The sequence below is a fragment of the Denticeps clupeoides genome, chromosome 8 (assembly GCF_900700375.1).
Source record: "Denticeps clupeoides chromosome 8, fDenClu1.1, whole genome shotgun sequence".
NCBI lineage: Eukaryota > Metazoa > Chordata > Actinopteri > Clupeiformes > Denticipitidae > Denticeps > Denticeps clupeoides.
This window is the reverse complement of record NC_041714.1, coordinates 22759927-22779302: the sequence shown is the minus strand read 5'-3', so window position 1 is coordinate 22779302 and position 19376 is coordinate 22759927. Positions and strand designations below refer to the sequence as shown.

General features: G+C 48.3%; 1 long non-coding RNA gene across 1 annotated transcript; it reads left to right on the top strand.

The window, feature by feature from the left end:
- The first annotated feature begins 445 nt into the window (after positions 1-445).
- On the top strand, positions 446-5545 carry LOC114796076 (uncharacterized). Its single transcript, XR_003750593.1, has 3 exons — positions 446-560; positions 4214-4373; positions 4470-5545. It is a non-coding gene; the product is annotated as an uncharacterized LOC114796076 (long non-coding RNA).
- The last annotated feature ends 13831 nt before the right edge of the window (positions 5546-19376 follow it).

The following is a 19376-nucleotide window of genomic DNA, read 5'->3' as shown; positions in this document are numbered from 1 at the left end:
TTATTCTCTCTGCCTCTCTGTACTGTCTGTCCCGTTGGAACATGGCTAGATGTCAGCGGGCAGACAGGACAGCTTCCTTTTGCGTCCTCTGCCCTGTTCTCTGATATCTGATTACCGAGTCTCTGCGAGTTCCAGCCGCCGTCTGTCCCCCCCGCGGTCCCCAATGTCACAGTCTTATTTATTACCTCTGTGCCGGGGTGTGTCGCTGTGTGTGTTTTGCCGTGGAGACGGTCGACTAATAAACATCGCAGTTGGGATTTGCTGCTCTTTTTTTTCGATCCGTTTTCCCTCTCGGCGGGACGGGGCTTTGAAGTCCTTCAAATCTCATTACGCCGGGAGTTGCAGCGAGTTGACTGAGTCGGGTGGTAAAAAAGTCAAATCTCCCGCAGGGACTTATCAGAATGCAGTGTGTGTGTGTGTGTGTGTGTGTGTGTGTGCGTGTGTACAGAGACGTGAGCGGACTCACGACAGGAAGTCCACGTCCCAGAGCCGTTGGTTATCTGTAATAAGCACGTGATGACTCTCCTCCGGAGCCGTACGAAGAGGCCTGGAGAAGTCAGGTGGGGTTACGGGCCTCGGCGGACGCGGGCCACGCTCGGGTGTGTTTACGCCAGCCGCGCGGTAAAAGCCTGGCCCACCGCGGCCGTGTTTACGTTGAAGCGGCCGTCGGGCCGTACGTATAGGGGTCTTATGTAAGTGCGAGTGGGGTTGTACAAATGAGGTGACGCCATAGAGACGCTTCGCACGGGGGGCTGCGGTACTTACGCAAAAACTAACATTTACTCAACGCGTTCCACTCGCGCCGCTTTTAACCGCTGATCCATCTGCGCGGTGAGAGCGCGGTGACAAGAGGCGGCTGCTTGTATGGCGGCGTGCGAGCGACCCCTCTGATCAGTCCTCCTGTTTCTGGGTCAGATGTTTGCAGAGAACGGTTTTCTGCCTGAAAACGTTGTTCTCTGATGATCTGTTGATGAGAATATGAAGCAGATTTGTTCTCTGTCCTGGTTGCACCCGTCTCCTCCGCTCGTCCCCTTGATCTCGACCCCCTATCTTCTCCTACTCGTTCTCATCTGCCAATGCTTCTTCATCGTTATCAGCTCGCTCGCTTTCCTCCAAGCTTTAATTCTCCTGAAGCTCTGGTCCTCCGCTCTGTCAGATGATTAACGTGGGAATATTTTCCAGAAGATTCTACCCTCCTGGCACCTAGTTTGGGTGTTTAAGGAACAATGCCTGATCCTGGCTGGGTGGCATGCAGTTGGACAAAAGAGCAGAAGAACAAAAATGCAGAGCAGAAAAACCCACACACACTCACAGACCGGGAATAATGAGAGAAAAGAACATCTCAGCTGCCTCAGATCTCCCTGTTCCAAGGAAAAAAGAAACCGAAGGAATGAAATGCGCCCGACTAATGTTGAATACACACGATACACACGATACACTACTCACTCAATACACAGCAACAGTTTTAATGAAGATTTTCTCTCTCTCTCTCTCTCACACACACAAATACACACTGATTACTTTGGATTAAGGATTAGGGTGAAATCTTGTTAAAGGTCTGAAGTCATATGCATTTCTCCAGTCTAATCTCCACAACCTGCCAGATGTCTGTAAGATCGGAAAATTTTACAGAAAAGTAAATTACAATGGATTTCTTTGCAATATGTTTTGCGACACTGTTCATTTCACCCTTTTAATGTAAAGGAAAAAATATATATCAGTGAACGCACACGCGTGGTTTTAGCATCCTTGTATGAGTGTTTGATGAAATAACTATGTAACATGTGATTTATAAATGTGTAATTACAAAATATCCAAAAGCCTAAAATCACATTTACAGCATTTATCAGACGCCCTTATCCAAAGCGACTTACAATCAGTAGTTACAGAGACAGTCCCCCTCTGGAGACACTGAGGGTTAAGTGTCTTGTTCAGGGACACAATGGTAGTAAGTGGGGTTTGAACCTGGGTCTTCTGTTTGATAGGCAAATGTGTTACCCGCTAGGCTACTTCAACTCTTCTCACTACCACCCCTAAGATTATTTTTTCCATTCAAAAGTTTGATTTTGAAATTATTTTTGCAATTACTGAGCAGCCTGGAGGGACTCGCTGCACTGATTCTGCTCAAGCATTGGAAACACAGAGGTGACCCTTCACCCTTCTGTAGACCAGGCACAGGCTCATTCAGCCACTCAGTAGTGGAGAGAGCAGGAATCGAGGTCAGAACAGGGCATAAATATGAAATCAGTCACAACTGTAATGAAACGCCTCATGGTGCTGGAATTGGATCACTTTTCCAGCCTCTTTTCCTTGCGCCGGATTTGCATTTGAAGTTGTTGACGTTCTTGCTATCCGGCTACGCCAAGGTAAATACAGTTTCCCATTTGGCGACCGCATTAACCAAGAGCACGAACATCAAACATCACAAGACCCAGAAAGTACGGGTTCCAGCTCACACTACACTCAGACACTTAATAAGGCCCAAGAAGCAGCAGCATCAATAATGCAGCTGATCATAAATCATCTCAGTGCACCGGGGATGAAAATTCTGCTTCATCATCACCAATTTTCCTCTAGTGTGTGTATGTAGAGTGTATAAAGTAGGTTCCAGCTACTTTATCCAACTGAAGGAAATAAATAGATATTCTATTTAAAAAGCTTTTCTGTTGTATTAACATTCACATTTGAGTGTATTTATTAATATTATTATCAGCTGATTCATTGACCGATGCAGTAAATATTTTTTTATTTTACGATGCTGTCACGGCTTTCTCTGCTGTTGTGGAGAGGGGGCAGTATGCTGATTTTATCACGGTTCTAACCGGCGGCCCTTAACAGCAATAAAATCAGCGTAACTCAATTACTGCTTTACTACACGACTGTTAACTCTTAATTAGTGATTACTGCACCCCGGAGACACGGGACACTAACAGGCCAGAGGGGAGATCGGTCTTCAGCTTCACTAACTCTGAGCTCCCATTGGCTGACAGACTGTGTGTGTGTGTGTGTGTGTGTGTGTGTGTGTGTGTTTGTGTGTGTTGGGGAGCTGACACACTTTTCCGTGTCCTTAAATTCACCTTCGCTCTTATTATACTTTCTTATTATTAGCATGAGTCTCTCCTGTCACACTCCTGTGTGATCTAACAAGTCACATGATTCACAACGTGAACAGCATCACAGATCCGGAGCTGATGTCCCTCTGTGTGTGTGTGCCAGATGTAACAAAGTAACAACACATGAGCTGCACATGTAGACCACAGTCTGTGAAGCCTGAGGGTGTGTGTGTGTGTGTGTGTGTGTGTGAGAGAGAGAGAGAGAGAGAGAGAGAGAGAGAGCGAGAGAGGGAGATTTTCACTGGAGATGAATCTGTGATGAATCTGCTCCTCTGTTTGATGTAACCCTTTGTCTGCCTTTATTCCAATGCCAAGTGTGTGTGTGTGTGTGTGTGTGTGTGTGTGTGTGTGTGTGTGTAAACGAGAGATGGGGGTTAAGGCCAGCAGTTTGCCAAAACTGCTAGTAAGACTCACAAACTATAGGCTTTGTGTGTGTACAAGCAGACACACACACAACACACACCTTTCTCAATGTTGTTGTTCCTTGACTCAGAATAGTGAATAGGGTGACCTTGTAACCAGAGCGGAGCTAATATCCCATAATTCCACTGTTCCTTTATTCGACAGCTCTCTCCGCTCTCTACAGGCATCCGGAGCTGAGGTGAAATCTGATTGGACGATTCCTTATGCGTTCTCTTGTTAGACCATGTTGACTTCTGGTTTGAGTTATCTAGAGAGTCAAAGAGAAGCCTTTGGGGCTCTTATTAAAACCACAAATTGTGTATACACACATACACACTCACCTCAGCACCCACTATGCATGTGTTGGCAACAGAACTCACTCACACACACACACACACACACACACACACGGATACAGCCCCCTTCTTCCATCCCAAAAACACAAATAAAAAACAGGTCAGGCCTGAATAGCGGTCCAGTTCCCCCAGCGAACAAGATCAAGGCTTTTAGTCACCCTGTCTCTCTCTCTCTCTCTCTCTCTCTCTCTCTCACACACACACACACGCGCACATACTGTTACATACACAACGAAGCACACACTCATACACACAGTGCCAGACCATGTGACTCTTCTGTGACTTTGTGTTGTCTGATTGGCCGATGGGGTGGCGTGTTAAATGACGAGTTTCTGCCCTCAGACGTGACGAGTCCAGGTGAACGCGGCGGCAAGTCGATAACAGCTCTGTAGGTGCTGTTGGATTAAAAATGAAGGAGGCCTGGGGGTCCAGGCACAGCTGTCAGAACATTGCTCAGGTTTTGCATCAGGATTGTCAGCCTCTGACGTTCGCTGTTTCTCAGGTTTGTGTGTCTATTTCTCTCTCACAAACACAAGAAACATTTTATTTCAAAGACTGAAATGAAAGAGAAAAGCTCATTGGAATTCACATACTGCAGAACACTGGCAGATACTGACCATCAGTTGGTCATCGTTTGACGTCCTGGTCCTGGCATCAGATGACCACAAGGGGCCGCCACCAACACAGGACAGGATGACTGGGGTTGTACTGAGTTACTTATTTCTTGTATTCTCTCCCACTTTTTATATTGTGTTCTGTTCCTTTTCTCATTTTGTCCATGTTATTTTATGTTTATTCAGAGCTAAAAGAGCATTTCTGTTTACTTGCAGCTCCTTCCTTCATGAAGTGTGACACCCATCACATCATTTCACAATGAATGTGGGAGCAGATTTCACCTGATGCTCTACCACAAGCAACATGTTGAGACAGTCATGGAGCACGATTGGACCTAATGGATCTGGAAGTGGAAGTAAACGCCATGGACCCATCACTCTCACGGCCAGAAAACGTGTACGGTTTGAGGAGGACGTTCTCGCCATCAGCGCGGTGTGTGGAACTGACCGAGGGCTAATTTCTCATGCATGGAGCCAAGCTAAATGTCCCTCTGTGTTTGAAGAGCTTTCCTCTGAACTCTCTTCTATCGCATTACGTTCTCTTTCGGTGGCAGATCTCACAGCCCCGCCCGGATAAAAACACCCACCCCCTTTTACAGCCGTCAGTAAAAGTCCGCCTGGGCCCCACTTTCCACTCTCCAGCGCTGTGTATACAGGACTCCGAGCTAAAAATGGTCAGAGGCAGCGCGGCGCACAAAGTTCACGCAGAGTTTGCCAGTTGAGAGATGTGTTCGCCAGACACAGGCTTTCCTGCGATGGAGAGTGAAGGGGGATCAATTACCATCAGCGCAAGATAGCGATACTCAGACCAAACACACATTTCAGCACTCAGGCACCAGAGGCTCTAATTTCCTGGAGAAAAACGGAGCCACAAGAATAAGAAATATCAGCAAGAGAGTCCAATTAGATAGGAATGGAAAAATTGTTCAAATTCTGAAAGTAGGTTTAGGACGAATCTTCACTGGTTTGCAAAATGAATGAATGTGAAGTGACAAATTACATTTTGGGTTGAAAATGAACAAGTCTGAAGAAACAAACCCCTGCAGTGTCATGGCATGAATAAAACGGTCAGTTGAGAACGTTTCTGAGGTGTCTCTGTTTGCCCATATGAACATATGAAAGGTAGAGACTCTAATGATATATATATTAAAAATGACTAGAGGAACTGAAACTCTCTTTTGGAATACATATTGCAGCCACTGAAAAATATTGTCACATGATTCCATCCACGTGACCGGGAGCAACATGGAGAGGAGGAAACATGACTCCCAGAAATTGGCAAGATGGCAATCGCCAGGTGCTCAGTCATTGATTGGCATTCGTCAACTCGACTCGGCTCCTTTTCCACCTCAAATCATAAGACTTAACCTGTGTCACGTTCCTAAGTCCAGGGGTCTAAGAAACGCGACAAGGGTGTGGAGAAGAGGATGTCCACTGTTACACACACAACCACACAAAGCATACAAACAGTGCTTTTATTAACTGTGATCTAACAGGTACAATAACACAAAAAGGGCACATGAAGCTAACAGGCTAATACACAAACACTGGGGTCTATCACACAAAGCAACAAGACACACCAATGAGATCCCCAACGGAGCTCCTTGCAGATCTCCATGGATCCTGGGGACCTCTTAATAGAGTAAGGGCCTAGCAGACCCTGGGGACCTCCTGAACAACATTCAAAGTCTCTTTATACAGGTGGTGGTGACCAATAGGCAGATGGCAGGTGGAGCTGGTAGACTTCAACTCCTTCCCACGAAGTCAACCTAAAGGAGACAGGGCACAAAAACACAGCCAGCCACACAGAAGACGTGGGAGCAATCGTCCAGGGACATAGCATCCTGTTCAACAATGATATACATCTTACATTTACATTTACATTTATAGCATTTATCAGACGCCCTTATCCAGGGCGACTTACAATCAGTAGTTACAGGGACAGCCCCCCTGGAGCAACTTAAGGTTAAGTGTCTTGCTCAGGGACACAATGGCAGTAAGTGGGATTTGAACCTGGGTCTCCTGGTTCACAGGCGAGTGTGTTACCCACTAGGCTACTACCACCCTGGATATTCTCTCTGCCTACAATCTGATCCGAGTGGAAAAGGGCATTCATCATACCCACGTCCAACATGTGAGAGCAGTCCTAAAGAGGTTGCTCGCCCACCGGCTGTACCGTAAGCTGGAAAAATGCACCTTCCACCAGCGCTCCACCACGTTCCTGGGTTTTACCATCTCGCCCCAGGGTGTGGCCATGGAGCCCAAGAAGCTGGAAGCAGTGGAATCGTGGCCCCTACCCAACAACTGTCACGGTTTCTTGGGTTTGCACATTTCTATCGTTGCTTCATCCGTGGCTACAGCTCACTGCTCACTCAGGGTGATGGGTTAAATGCAGAGGACAAATTTCACTGTGTGCACCGTGTGCTGTGCTGCTGTGTATCACATGTGACAATCACCTCACTTTATTACAGTACAATCGCAGCCCCACTCACTGCTCTCACCAAATCTTCAACACGCCCTTTTCACAGGACACCAGATGCCATCCAAGTCCCTGTGCTGTCGTTTCACCACCGCCCCTGTCCTCCAACATCACTTCCTTTTATTGTGGAAGTGGACGCGTCAGAGGTGGGTGCTGGCGCTGTCCTCTCACAACGTGGCCTAGTCCAATGTCCTTCACTGGAGTCACTCCTCTGTCCTCTCTGGCCATCCAGGACGCCAATGGACTGTTCGCTGGTCTTAAGGTGGCCGTCATTATGAAGAGATGTACAGGCCTACGTGGCCTACGAAAAGTGAACCTGAATAGATCTGATTCAAATTTTTTTTTACGCCCGTCTTTTGGGATATAAAAAATTAGACCTCAATAAGTCATTTAATGTGACTTAAAATTGAAAAACAAACAAAGAGAAAATAATGCAAAAAAACAAAAACAAAAATGGTTAATTACATTAGTGTGCACACCCTTTAATAAATACTTCATTAAAAAATTTTATCCACTTTAAAGAAATCTATTGGCAAACCATCACTCCACTTTCACTACACTTTCGTACACTGAAGTTGCTCTGCTCCTTGTTTGCACCTTTCGTCCTGTTGCTGTGTGTCATCACACTTTGTATAAAGCAGCTGATGACAATAAAGTGGCCTTGAACCTTGTACATCATTATTGCACAGTAAGATGCAGAAGTGAGCAAATAATATAAAATTATTGCCCTGAATTTCTGAATAAAGGTGCTCCTCTGTTCAGTTTAAGTGACGTGATTGTCATTAACCGTCACCCTTGGTGAGCAGTGGGCACCATGACAGGCGCCCGGGGAGCAGTGTGCGGGGACGGGACCTTCATCAAGGGGACCTCGGTGGCCATCAGCTGGTCTGGCTGGTTTTCTTCATACCATGATGATGCTGCTGACTGGGATTGTTCTGATGTCATCGGTGCCATATTTGTGTTTGTGGTGGAGCAGGTGCTGTAGAGCCTAAATACCAGTATAAATCTGCCATGTGCAGCAGACTCTCTGGTTAAGCTTGAAAAATGACCATGCGGCTGTGACATATTTCCGTTTCCTCCGAAGGATGACGGTTAGAGGGGAGAAAGCTCTTTGTTTTTCATTCATCTGCAGGTATCTGCTTCGGATCGTCTTGCAATGCTCTGTGTGTGCCTCTCAGGGTCGGTGTAAATCAGGAGCTCTGGGCTTTTAAACCCTCCGCCGGGCCGTGCTGCTGGAACCGGGCCACCGATGAAGGACAGAACCGGGCTGCGGCGGGTCAGACAGGGTGCGTGTGGAGAACAGACCAGCCTTCCAGCCTCCCACTTCACAGCACTTACGTTAACAGCATTTACCAGACGCCCTTTATGCGTCTTCTGGTTCACAGGCGTGTTAGTGTGTTACTTAACAGCCGCACATGTGTTTATATCATGTAGATAATAACTGATTATTAAAGGAGCAGAGAAAAAAGAAAAAAAGACCGTCCAGAGTCATCTCAGGGCCCAGAGACACGTTGTGTCTCTGTTAGTTCATTTCGAACCCTTTCTACTTATTTACAAAAGGTTCCAGCAAGGGGGCAGTGGTGGCCTAGCGGTTAAGGAAGCGGCCCCGTAATCAGAAGGTTGCCGGTTCGAATCCTGATCCGCCAAGGTGCCACTGAGGTGCCACTGAGCAAAGCACCGTCCCCACACACTGCTCCCCGGGCGCCTGTCATTGTGCCCACTGCTCACTCAGGGTGATGGTTAAATGCAGAGGACAAATTTCACTGTGTGCACCGTGTGCTGTGCTGCTGTGTATCACATGTGACAATCACTTCACTTTACTCACTTTACTTACTCAACACTGAAGACCGCTGCATGCACGTTACTACCCAGCAGCACACAGCAGACAAATAAAACAGTACTGTGATAGACGTACGGTGAGAAGGATGGACAGACCGAGAGAGACGCGTCCCCACTGGACGTGAAGTCCGGTTGAGCCCAAAATCCCTTGTGGCCTTTCCCAACTCGTTCCTCGCTCAGCAGCGACTGCACATCGCTTTATTAGCTCTCAATGGCTGACATTTCCCGAGGCCGCGTCTGCACCGCCATTCACACGGAGGAGTCGTACGCGGGATCGGGCGAGACGACAGCCCATGTGACCCCGGATTTTATTGCTGAGAGGTACCGAGTGAACCCGGCACAGCGAGGGGCCTCCGCCGCTCTTTTCATAAGGGGGAAGATTGTGGAAGATTCTTCCCGGGTGAAATTGTTCCACTGATCTGGCTGCTCTTAAGTAACATCATCCAGGCAGCATTGGGTGATACCTAAAAATTCACATTTTACAGCATTTGGCTGACGTTTTAAAATGTCCATTATTAAAATGCCTTGTTTGGTTCACTAGGACCTGGTCTGTAGACACCATATTCTTAAATATACACGAGAGCCCCTTTAAAGCTCAGTAATTCCTCATTTCCTTTTCTCAGCTGTTGGAAGATCTAGTGGACGTTGATTCCACAGAAAACCTGAGCAACGGAGGATCGGAGAGATCTGGAGGGTGTGACAGGATTCGGATTCTGATGCGAGGGCAGATACAGGAAGCCGGCGGAGGAACGCAGCGGTAACTACTGACTGTAAGGAGCTCTGGACAAGGCCGTCTGGTAAATGCTGTAAATGTAAAACGACATCACAAAGTCAGTAGAGAAATATTCATTCAAGCTAATACATACATTCATACATACAGATTCGATATTGATTCCCTAATATTCCACATTCCATACATGTGAGGTCACCCTCACAACAAAAGAGGATCCCCACACACAACACAAAACCAAAGATGATGTGATCAATAAAGCATCCGTCCATCCCCTGCCTGTCCCATTTTAGTTGCGTTCATTCAAGTGAAGGGTGGTAGTGTCCTAGCGGGTAACACACTCGCCTTTAAACCAGAAGACCCAGGTTCAAACCCCACTTACTACCATCATGTCCCTGAGCAGGACACTTAACCCTGAGTGTCTCCAGGGGGGACTGTCCCTGTAGCTACTGATTGTAAGTCGCTCTGGTTAAGGACGTCTGGTAAATGCTGTAAATGTAAATGAAGGTTTCTGTTGACTGAATCCTGCATTAACGGTAATGAAGAGTAAATTCTGCTGATCAGGTCTATCAACCTCCCGCCCTCCAGACGTCACGACCAGCACCGAGACGAAGGTGCAGACATGAAGAAAAGTGACATTATTTGCCGATTTGATGGCAGCATGTCTGTTCGCGGTCAGGTCGTAGCCTCGCCGCGTTCCTTCCTTCCCACTACTCGCCGTACCCCACTCGCCGTACCCCACTACTCGCCGTACCCCACTACTCGCCGTACCCCACTCTCCGCACTCATGGTTACGACGCTACAGCCCACCAGGAATCATCACTGGACCTGCGAGAAGCCTCCAGGTTACTTCTACCCTCTCAGCGTCAAGCGAACCGTCCAGGCGTACGGGGTTTTTATTAGCAGTGATGGACGTCGGATGAGAAAGTCGCTGTGCTTTCTAGGAAACGTCCGTCTGGACGCCAGAGGCAGCTGACGGAAGGACATTAGAGTGACAGTGAAGTGATTGTCATTGTGAAGCACGGTGAAACGTGTCTTCTGTATTTAACCGTCACCCTTGGTGACAGTGGGCACCATGACAGGCGCCCGGGGAGCGGCGTGTGGGGACGGCGCTGCGGTGAGTCAGGAATGGCAGCGCAGGGGACATTCAGCATCACGTTTGATTACAGAGGTGACGGAAGGAGGAGGCGTCAGACGGGGGACAGACAGAGGCGGGCGGCGTGTGTCGTCACCGAGAACGAGGGAGAGATGAAGGAAGAGCTTAAAAAACACAAACCCGCCCCTCAAAGTCCAAACATCTCGAAGGACAAAAGACTACTAATAAATACTTGAGTGTCCACAATGCTGCAGGACGTTTATTTATGTCCAGAGTTCCTGCTTCTGACTCCCTGGGACAGAAAGGACGAAATCGGACGCGTGTTGAGGCATGACATCATCTATCTCTCTCCCGCCATCTTCGTTTGCCCCGCCCTGCCCCGCCTGTCCTCCTCTCCCTTAAACATCGCATAGGCGCCGTCCAGAAAAAACGTCCTCTGATTCATCGTGTCCTTACGTAAGAGAACAATCACAGCGTGGATGTCGGTGTAATCCAGCGGCGGATTAAACATTCCCGTCACTTAGCTCCAAAATACACACACACACACACACACGCATGCATACACACACACACACACACACACACATACACACACACACGCATATGTGGCCGGGATGTTATGTAAGATAATTGTATGTATGTTGTGAACTCCAACAAAACTTATTGTAATTGTAAGCTACGGGGTTCATGTGTTTTTTTTCCTGTGTATTTGTGGGTGGGAACGAACATTTTGGTTCCACGTTGTTTGTGTGGTCAGGGTTACATTAATGGCGCCCTCTATAGCTCACGTTCACGTGCAGTTACCTCAGCGCGTGCAGTGTTCTCCATATCACGTGTTGTATATAGGTGTATTAAAGTTATTAATGTTATGTCATGTTGTTGGTATTATGCTGGGTTCTAAAAAAGAGAAATTTTATTCGCCGCCACATGTTAGCAGAAGCATGTGTCTCGTAGGATGAGAGGAGGGCCACTGACTGTACCCTGCTGTGTTCCCACAGAAATAAAATCTCTCTTCTGACACCAACTGATGTGCATGGGTGATTGGATGCTGGTGTGCATCCGTTACACATACACACGCACATACACACACACACACACAATCGTTCATCTTCCCTCCTCACCGAAGATCAGTTTTTGTAAACAAGCCAATATGAATCAAGCAAATCATACAAATATGTTGAGACGAGTTTCAGGACGTTCCATGTGTGTGACAGACGGGGACTCTACAGGTCAGGAAATTGTCACTAGGGTATAAACGATGGGCATGTTGGGATGAAGAGGCACAATCAGAGTAATGACAACGATGATGGTGACGGTGACGACCCAGAATTCAGCTGTAAACAAGCTGATAATTCACACCAGTCCCTGACGTTTGGATAAAAGCCGATCTGCCATCGCGCTCGTTACGAACCTTCCAGAACGATCTTACGAGCGAGGCGGAAGACGCTCCGTACTTATCCTGTCACCGCGGGCATTCAGGGTAACGTGGACAACGAGGAGCCGTCAGATGATCCAACCCAACAAACGCCAACAGCTCCGCCGAGATGGGCACAAACACGGGGCCGACACCCATTCTGCTAATAAGGAGAGGCGGAGATAACAGCCGTGTCTCCTGTCTGGTTCAAGTTGGGACATTTGAAATGCAGCCAGTTTGTCCTCTCTGGCGTACAGTTGCATCTTGACATCTTTTCGCCGCCGTCCAGAAACATTTTAGAAACGGTTGTGAGCCAGTGATGGTAGAATTGTCCCTGAGCAAGACGCTTAACCCTGAGTGTCTCCAGGGGGGGGACTGTCCCTGTAACTTCTGAATGTAAGGTGCTCTGGATAAGGGAGTCTGGTAAAGTGGTTTAGGGAAGTTGAGTCGTAATTGGAAGGTTGCAGGTTCGAATCCCAAGCCGCCAAGGCGCCACCATTGTCCCCTTGATCAAGGTACCGTCCCATTTCACTTCACACCGCTGTGTCCCAAGCCCAAGTAAACGAGGGCAGCATTTTGGAAATGGTTCCGCACCTACATAACTGCCAGAGATTTGGGTCCTACGGGATCTGGCCTGTTCTTGGGACTGAGATGGTCTTAGAATGTTACTGTTACCGTTTCCTCATAATTTCTCAGTTTACACAGATATCGGTGGATATGATATTCATTTTATTATTCATTTTTCAGCAGGGAAGAGACACGGGTAGAATTTAAACGATTTAAATACGAGTGTGAAAAGCAACAATAAAACAGCGCAGACGGTTATGTTCACGACCTCAGTGCAATATTCCCACAGCAGTAGTGTGTGTGTGTGTGTGTGTGTGTGTGTGTGCATTTGTGATATTTACATGCAGAATAGTGTCCGTGTCTCGGTTCATGCTGACATGCTTCACCTGACTGAAATAATGATTCCCTCTGAAGCCGCGCGCCGCTAATCTTTTATACAGCAGCAGGCCAAACCGCAAAATGAATTCAGCTCAGCTCGCGCCTCGAAAACACGTTCAAAAATGCAAACCCCATCAAAGTGGTGAGAGTGCAGTCAGTCCTGCAGCTGAAATCGGGTTTTAGCGGAACCCTCGCGCCACTCGGCAGCGTCTCGGATCGCCGGGGGAGGCCGGTCCAGCCCTGCAAGTGAAAAATCCCATTTCCTGTTTTCCCCTCAGCCCCCTTCGCCTCCACCACAAATCCATGATTATGCGCCACGGTGGCGAAGGCTGAGAGCGCCACTTTATATAAATGATTGTGCCCGAGTCACACACCCCCTGTGGGAAACTCATTCGAGCACCACAGTAAACGAGCCTCTTCACAGACTTGACAAAAAGCCACCATCAGAGGTCACCAGGGTCACCAGAGTCCCAGAGTCCCCAACAGAGGGACTGAGCCGAGTGTCCGCGGGACAGAATCCAGACTAAAATCACACCGTATATGACAGCGTAAAACGGGCTGATCACGGACAGTCCTGCCCTCATACTGGTGAAAAAGTCACGAATCACCGGTCCAATTGTCGGGCACGACAGCCAATCAGTGCGCTCGCCTCACTGCAGATGATTTTGATGCTCGTCTGTCCATCCGTCACTCCGGGACGGAGAGCGGCTGGTCGTTAGGGACATTAAATATGAATCACGAGAGACATTACAGCTCCCCCATTTCCACTCAATCTCAGAACCTCCACCCGCCTTCACTCAAGGACGAAGAAGCAATAGAGAGAGAGAGAGAGAGAGAGAGAGAGAGAGAGAGAGAGAGAGAGAGTCCTCACAGACGAGGGCAGTAAATCACAACGCGGGATGAAATAAGGTGAAAAGGGATAAAAACTCAGCGGAAAGGGAATAAAAGAAAACACACACACACTCCCATGTGGGAGGGCGTGGCACGATAAAGAGGAGGAAGAGGAAGGACATCAACAAATGAAAAATGAACCCGTATTGGAGGTAGAATGAAAAACGGAGAGCGAAGAAGGTGAGACGGAGGGATGTAGGGAAATGGAACTCTGAGCATTTAAATCGGCACTGTAGCCCGGGGCGGATGGGCGCCCACGTCGGGATAATGTCAGGGGTCAGAGAGGAATGCTAATGGAAGTGCCGGTGCGGAGCATTTTATGGCCACATGGGAGAGAATGGCCATCATAACCCTCCCAACAACAGCGGCTCACCTTCCCATGATCCCTCACACACCCCCAAAGGCGGTAATGTCATTAGCGGGCTAATGGCCTCTGGGCTGGGAATCGGCGGCTCCAGGCTGCTTCAGACCATCATCAGACGTCTCGTTTCCGGCAGATGCTGCTGACCTTATCCTCAACCGTCAGAGAAGCCACAGAAGCTCTCAAAGCAAATGTCAGCTCATACCTATAACCTCCGAGATGCAATAAAGACGCTGAAAGCCTTCAGCCCCGGACTGAAAGCTCTGGATCTCGAAAGTGCTGACATGACGCTAGGGGGTGATTTCAGTCCCTGTCCCCAGATGCATGCATTCGAAGATTTACATTTTTACATTTACAGCATTTACAAGTGTCACGTCCTTGCGGGCATGACGCGGCGGGTGAACGGAGAGGATGACGAGGAGTGACGAGAAGACGTGGAATGAAGGACACTTTCACCTGACATCACGAAACCGGGGTATAATTGTGAATCACAAGACAGGGGAGACATCCGAGACGTAGACACTGGTGAACACGGAACATAACTTCAAAGACCTGACAGCGGACAGACACGAACAGGGCAGCTTTATACAATTAAACACAGGCGAAAACGATTAGGGAACATTACACAGGACAACAATGAAACTCCGGTCCGGATCCTGGACCGGAGTAACCCCCATTTCGGACCGGATCGTGACAACCAGACGTCCTTATCCAGAGCGCCTTACAATCAGTAGTGACAGGGACAGTCCCCCCCAGGAGACACTCAGGGTTAAGTGTCCTGCTCAGGGACACGATGGTAGTAAGTGGGGTTTGAACCTGGGTCTTATGGTCCATAGGCGAGTGTGTTACCCACTAGGCTACTAACACCCTGCATGATGGTAGAGGAAGATGGGGACATTGGACACGGCAAACCGAGAAGGGTGACGCACAGCAGGCACAGAGACAGAGGGAAGTCGGCTTTCCGTTAATACAGAAAAACATGAATGGCGGTAGACAGACCACGCCTCCTGTCGCTGTCTATAGACGCGTCTGTGGTGAGGATCCAGACCGAACCGTGAATGCTGATGTACATGATGTAATTCATTTATTTTTCAGATTTTCCTCGTTGTCTTTTAGTCCCGCGTCTTTCTAAAGCTTCATGTGCAAATAAACTTGTCTCGCCTTGTTCGAATCTGTTCGAATCCCGGTCTGCCGAGGTGCCCCTCTGGTCCCCTTGCTGAAGGTCCCGTCCCCACACACTGCTCCCCGGGTGCCTGTCATGGTACCCACTGCTCACCAAGGGTGACGGTTAAATACAGAGAACACGTTTCACCGCGTCACCGTGTGCTGTGCTGCAGTGTATCACAATGACAATCCCGTCACTTTCGCTTTCACGACCTCATGCCTCTTCACCGTGAACCGCAGCGGCTGGCTGTATAAACGACTGTACCAATACCGCGCCGCTTTTCTGGCCCATCATCTGTCCGTACCTGCGTAGCCGCCAACTGTCGGTTCAAGCAGGAAAACCCTCACTTCCTGTACGGTTGCACCATTTCATCGCACGCGTTGCTATTTCTGTAAATAGAGGTGCTGCTGACACACGAATCAGGCAATAAAATATTAACATTCAGGAGTGCGTATGAGCGGCCTATCAGAGGCGGGAAAGTCCGCAGAAGACGGAGAAGCGGGCAGCGGCAAGGTCGTTCACGCAGGTACGAGGGCACCCAGTGCGGTCACTTTTGCACGTCAGCGCGTATCTGAAAGGGATAAATGTGAGTGGAGGTGCTGATGGCGAGTTTCTGCCACCCGGCGTGCCGCCGTTGCTAATGAGACGCGGCATGACGAACGATCTGATCTGTGAGCCTTGTTTAGTCATCATTACCCAGCAAGTTACCGGCAGCATTTTACTGTATGCAAACAGATGGCACTCCGTGTGTGTGTGTGTGTGTGTGTACTCAGTCACAGAAAGGGTTCCTAATCAACTTATTACATTCCCGTTTTTAATGGGATTATGGGCCATTGCATTTTCACTGGTCAAACTTTGAAATATAATGTGATTCATTTTGCAGTGTTAGGAGAACCCAGCCACTGGGGACGCATGTGACAGAGCACGTCTGGGTGCCACTGATCCGTAGTGGCGAACGAGCATTAGCTCTCCTGCAAGAACGCCTTTTAATAAGGTGCCTCTCCACAATAAAGATTTTTCGTGCATTTATGTAATCCTGAAAGAGACAGTTGTCCACTCACTCCCACATCCCTACAGAAAGCTGCTTGTCTTCCTGCATTCTTCGTCATCAGCAGAGTGCATGAGCCGAAACACACACAATATACAGAATATGTTCCTGTCATTCACGTTCTCGCCGCCTCTGACTGCTCGCCGAACGATGCGATTCACGTCCTACGCAGAGCAATTCAAAGTGTTTTCCAAGTTTGAACAAAGGATTAAGCAAGGGATAAAATGTATTTTATACGAAAAGAGTAGAGTAGAAAAGTAAAGTGATTGTCACATGTGATACACAGCACATGGTGCACACAGTGAAATTTGTCCTCTGCATTTAACCCATCACCCTGAGTGAGCAGTGGGCGGCCATGACAGGCGCCCGCGGAGCAGTGCGTGGGGACGGTGCTTTGCTCGGTGCCACCTGAGTGGCACCTTGACAGATCGGGATTTGAACCGGCAACCTTCTGATTACGGGGCCGCTTCCTTAACCGCTAGGCCACCACTACCCCTGGTAGAACAGTTGGCTCCGTTCTTATTAATAAGCATCAGTCAGCTGATTCAGCAGCACGGTGGATAAAAACTGTTTATTTCTCAGAAACGTGCAGAAACCTCGAATCTGGAGGTGTAAAATGTATTAATGTCCATATGTTGTGTCCATATGTTTATATATGTGAACTTTAATGAAACCAACAAAATATGGCCACTGTTAACATTTGTCAGAATTGTATTTTCTTCTCTGCCTCATTTACACGCTGCAGCTCGGCGTCGTAAATAAAGGCCGTCGGTGGAGAACAAGGCTGCTATGCGCTCGCCTGTCTGCACCGGGGCTCTTTTAACATTGACAGGGTCGTAATGAGCGTAATAATAACACGCGTGTGGCTTTCACCTGTCTGACCAGGCGGTGGGCCGACCCGGTTCCTTTGTTAGGGGTTCCGCTCGGCGAGAACTCTGAAATGTAGATCAATATTTATGCAGGTGCAAAGCGTTCATAAGAAGCTGGCAGTAAATCAGAAGAAACGTGAATAAGGAGCCATCGATTTAAAGCCCCTCCCGACAGAGTCTGCAGGAGACGTTAACTTAAAGTGGATGTGAACTGAACTACCGTCCAGGTTACTGGAGGTTCGCGTTGTCATGCACGGATTTTTATTGCATATTTTGACATTTGTCGGTAAAGAACTGTAAGACTATAGATCCACACCAGTCCACTGGCGTCCTGCATCTGCCACAACATCAGATTTAAAGTACTGATGGTGGCCTACAAAGCCAAGGATCCTACCTCAGACCTCTCATCACTCCTCACTCTCTCCGTCTCCTCCAGCACTCCTCCACTGGTACCACCATCTCTCAAGGTACCAGGAAAGCATCCATCTCTGGCTTGGAGTCGAGGTGGTGGAATCAACACGAGATCTACCAAAAGCTGAGAGTTTAAAGATCAGAAATATTTAGATTTAAAGTGAAAGTGAAGAGATTGTCATTGTGAGACACAGCAGCACAGCACACGGTGACACGTGTCCTCTGTATTTAAACATCACGCTTGGTGACAGTGGGCACCATGACAGGCGCCAGTGTGTGGGGACAGGACCTTCAACAAGGGGACCTCAGTGGCACCTCGGCAGATCGGGATTCGAACCCCCAACCTTCCGAATACGGGGCCACTTCCTTAACCGCTGGGCCACCACTGGCCCCAAAAGGGGCTCTTATGTAAATTTAAAATAACAAAAAAGTGTTTGGGATCGGAGTTCTTCAGCTATCATATATACAGACCGGTTCTTAGTGAACCAGATGGACATTTTAAAGTGATTGAAGTCGGACGTACGTTGGATGAGGGCGTCTGTAAATGTAAATATAGACTAAGGCAAGACTGTGATGCTTGATGTCTTCACAGGGGACATTTTAAACACCGTGGCCTGAATGCTGTGTGCATCTGAATGTCTTGTTTCTCTCTCTCTCACACACACACACACACACACACTCTGTCCAGGAAACTCCCACCCACCAGCCTCGCAGCAAAGGTTCCTTCAGAGACTTGTCACCTCATATGAGGGACACAGGGCCTGACACACCATAGCACTTTTCTCTGCCATGCCTGGCCATCCGAGACCATCACACAAACCAGGTCCCAGATCTTCTATATTTTATACAGTGTTGAGCGGCAGAGTGGACGAACGGACAGAGTTCGGAGAGAAGACGGGGGGAATCGTTTAAAACCCCCTGAGGATCCCTGTCACCTCGTATGGGTCCTTCAGACCACTGCCTGCCACCAACACGAAGGAGGATGTAAAGAGAGAGAAGAAATGAGAGAAAACAAGATCAAGGTGGTGTGGGAGGATGAAAGGAAGGAGTGGAACGAGGCAAGTTGGGGAAAAGTCATAGATGAAACACCTAGAAATTATCAAAGGGATCTGCCATGGACTGAAACGAATATTAAATGTCATTTGAATTAATTAAGTTCCAAAAATCACAGTCAACGTCAGTCAAAAAAATAGATTAAAAAAATATTTTTAACCGCAAAACAGTCGCTCACATCCAGTGAGGGGGCTGCAAAGAGAAAACAGGCCAACAGTCTTTACCTACAGGCAACCTCCTATTTATAGAAAGCCGACGCCACTTCGGATTAATGTCAAACGGCAGCGCCGCCTACTGCCCAGCCGCAGCACTACAACCACACCGCCACCCGAACCGCCAGCCGCCAGCAAACAACCAATCAGCTGCTGCCGTCTTCTGATTGGTCAGTCGCCTGCACCCACGGGTTAGTGTGGAAAGACATTGAGAACATTAAGGGCTAACAGCGTCGCAGCATTGTTTTTGTTAAAACAGCAGAGGCCCACTTCACGTCCCATTTCTGTGGTCACACTGACCCCTGCTGTCTTCATCTACCGTGGGTTCATGACGGAGGTCTGTAATTTTACACTTCCAGGACATTCTGTCATTTGCAA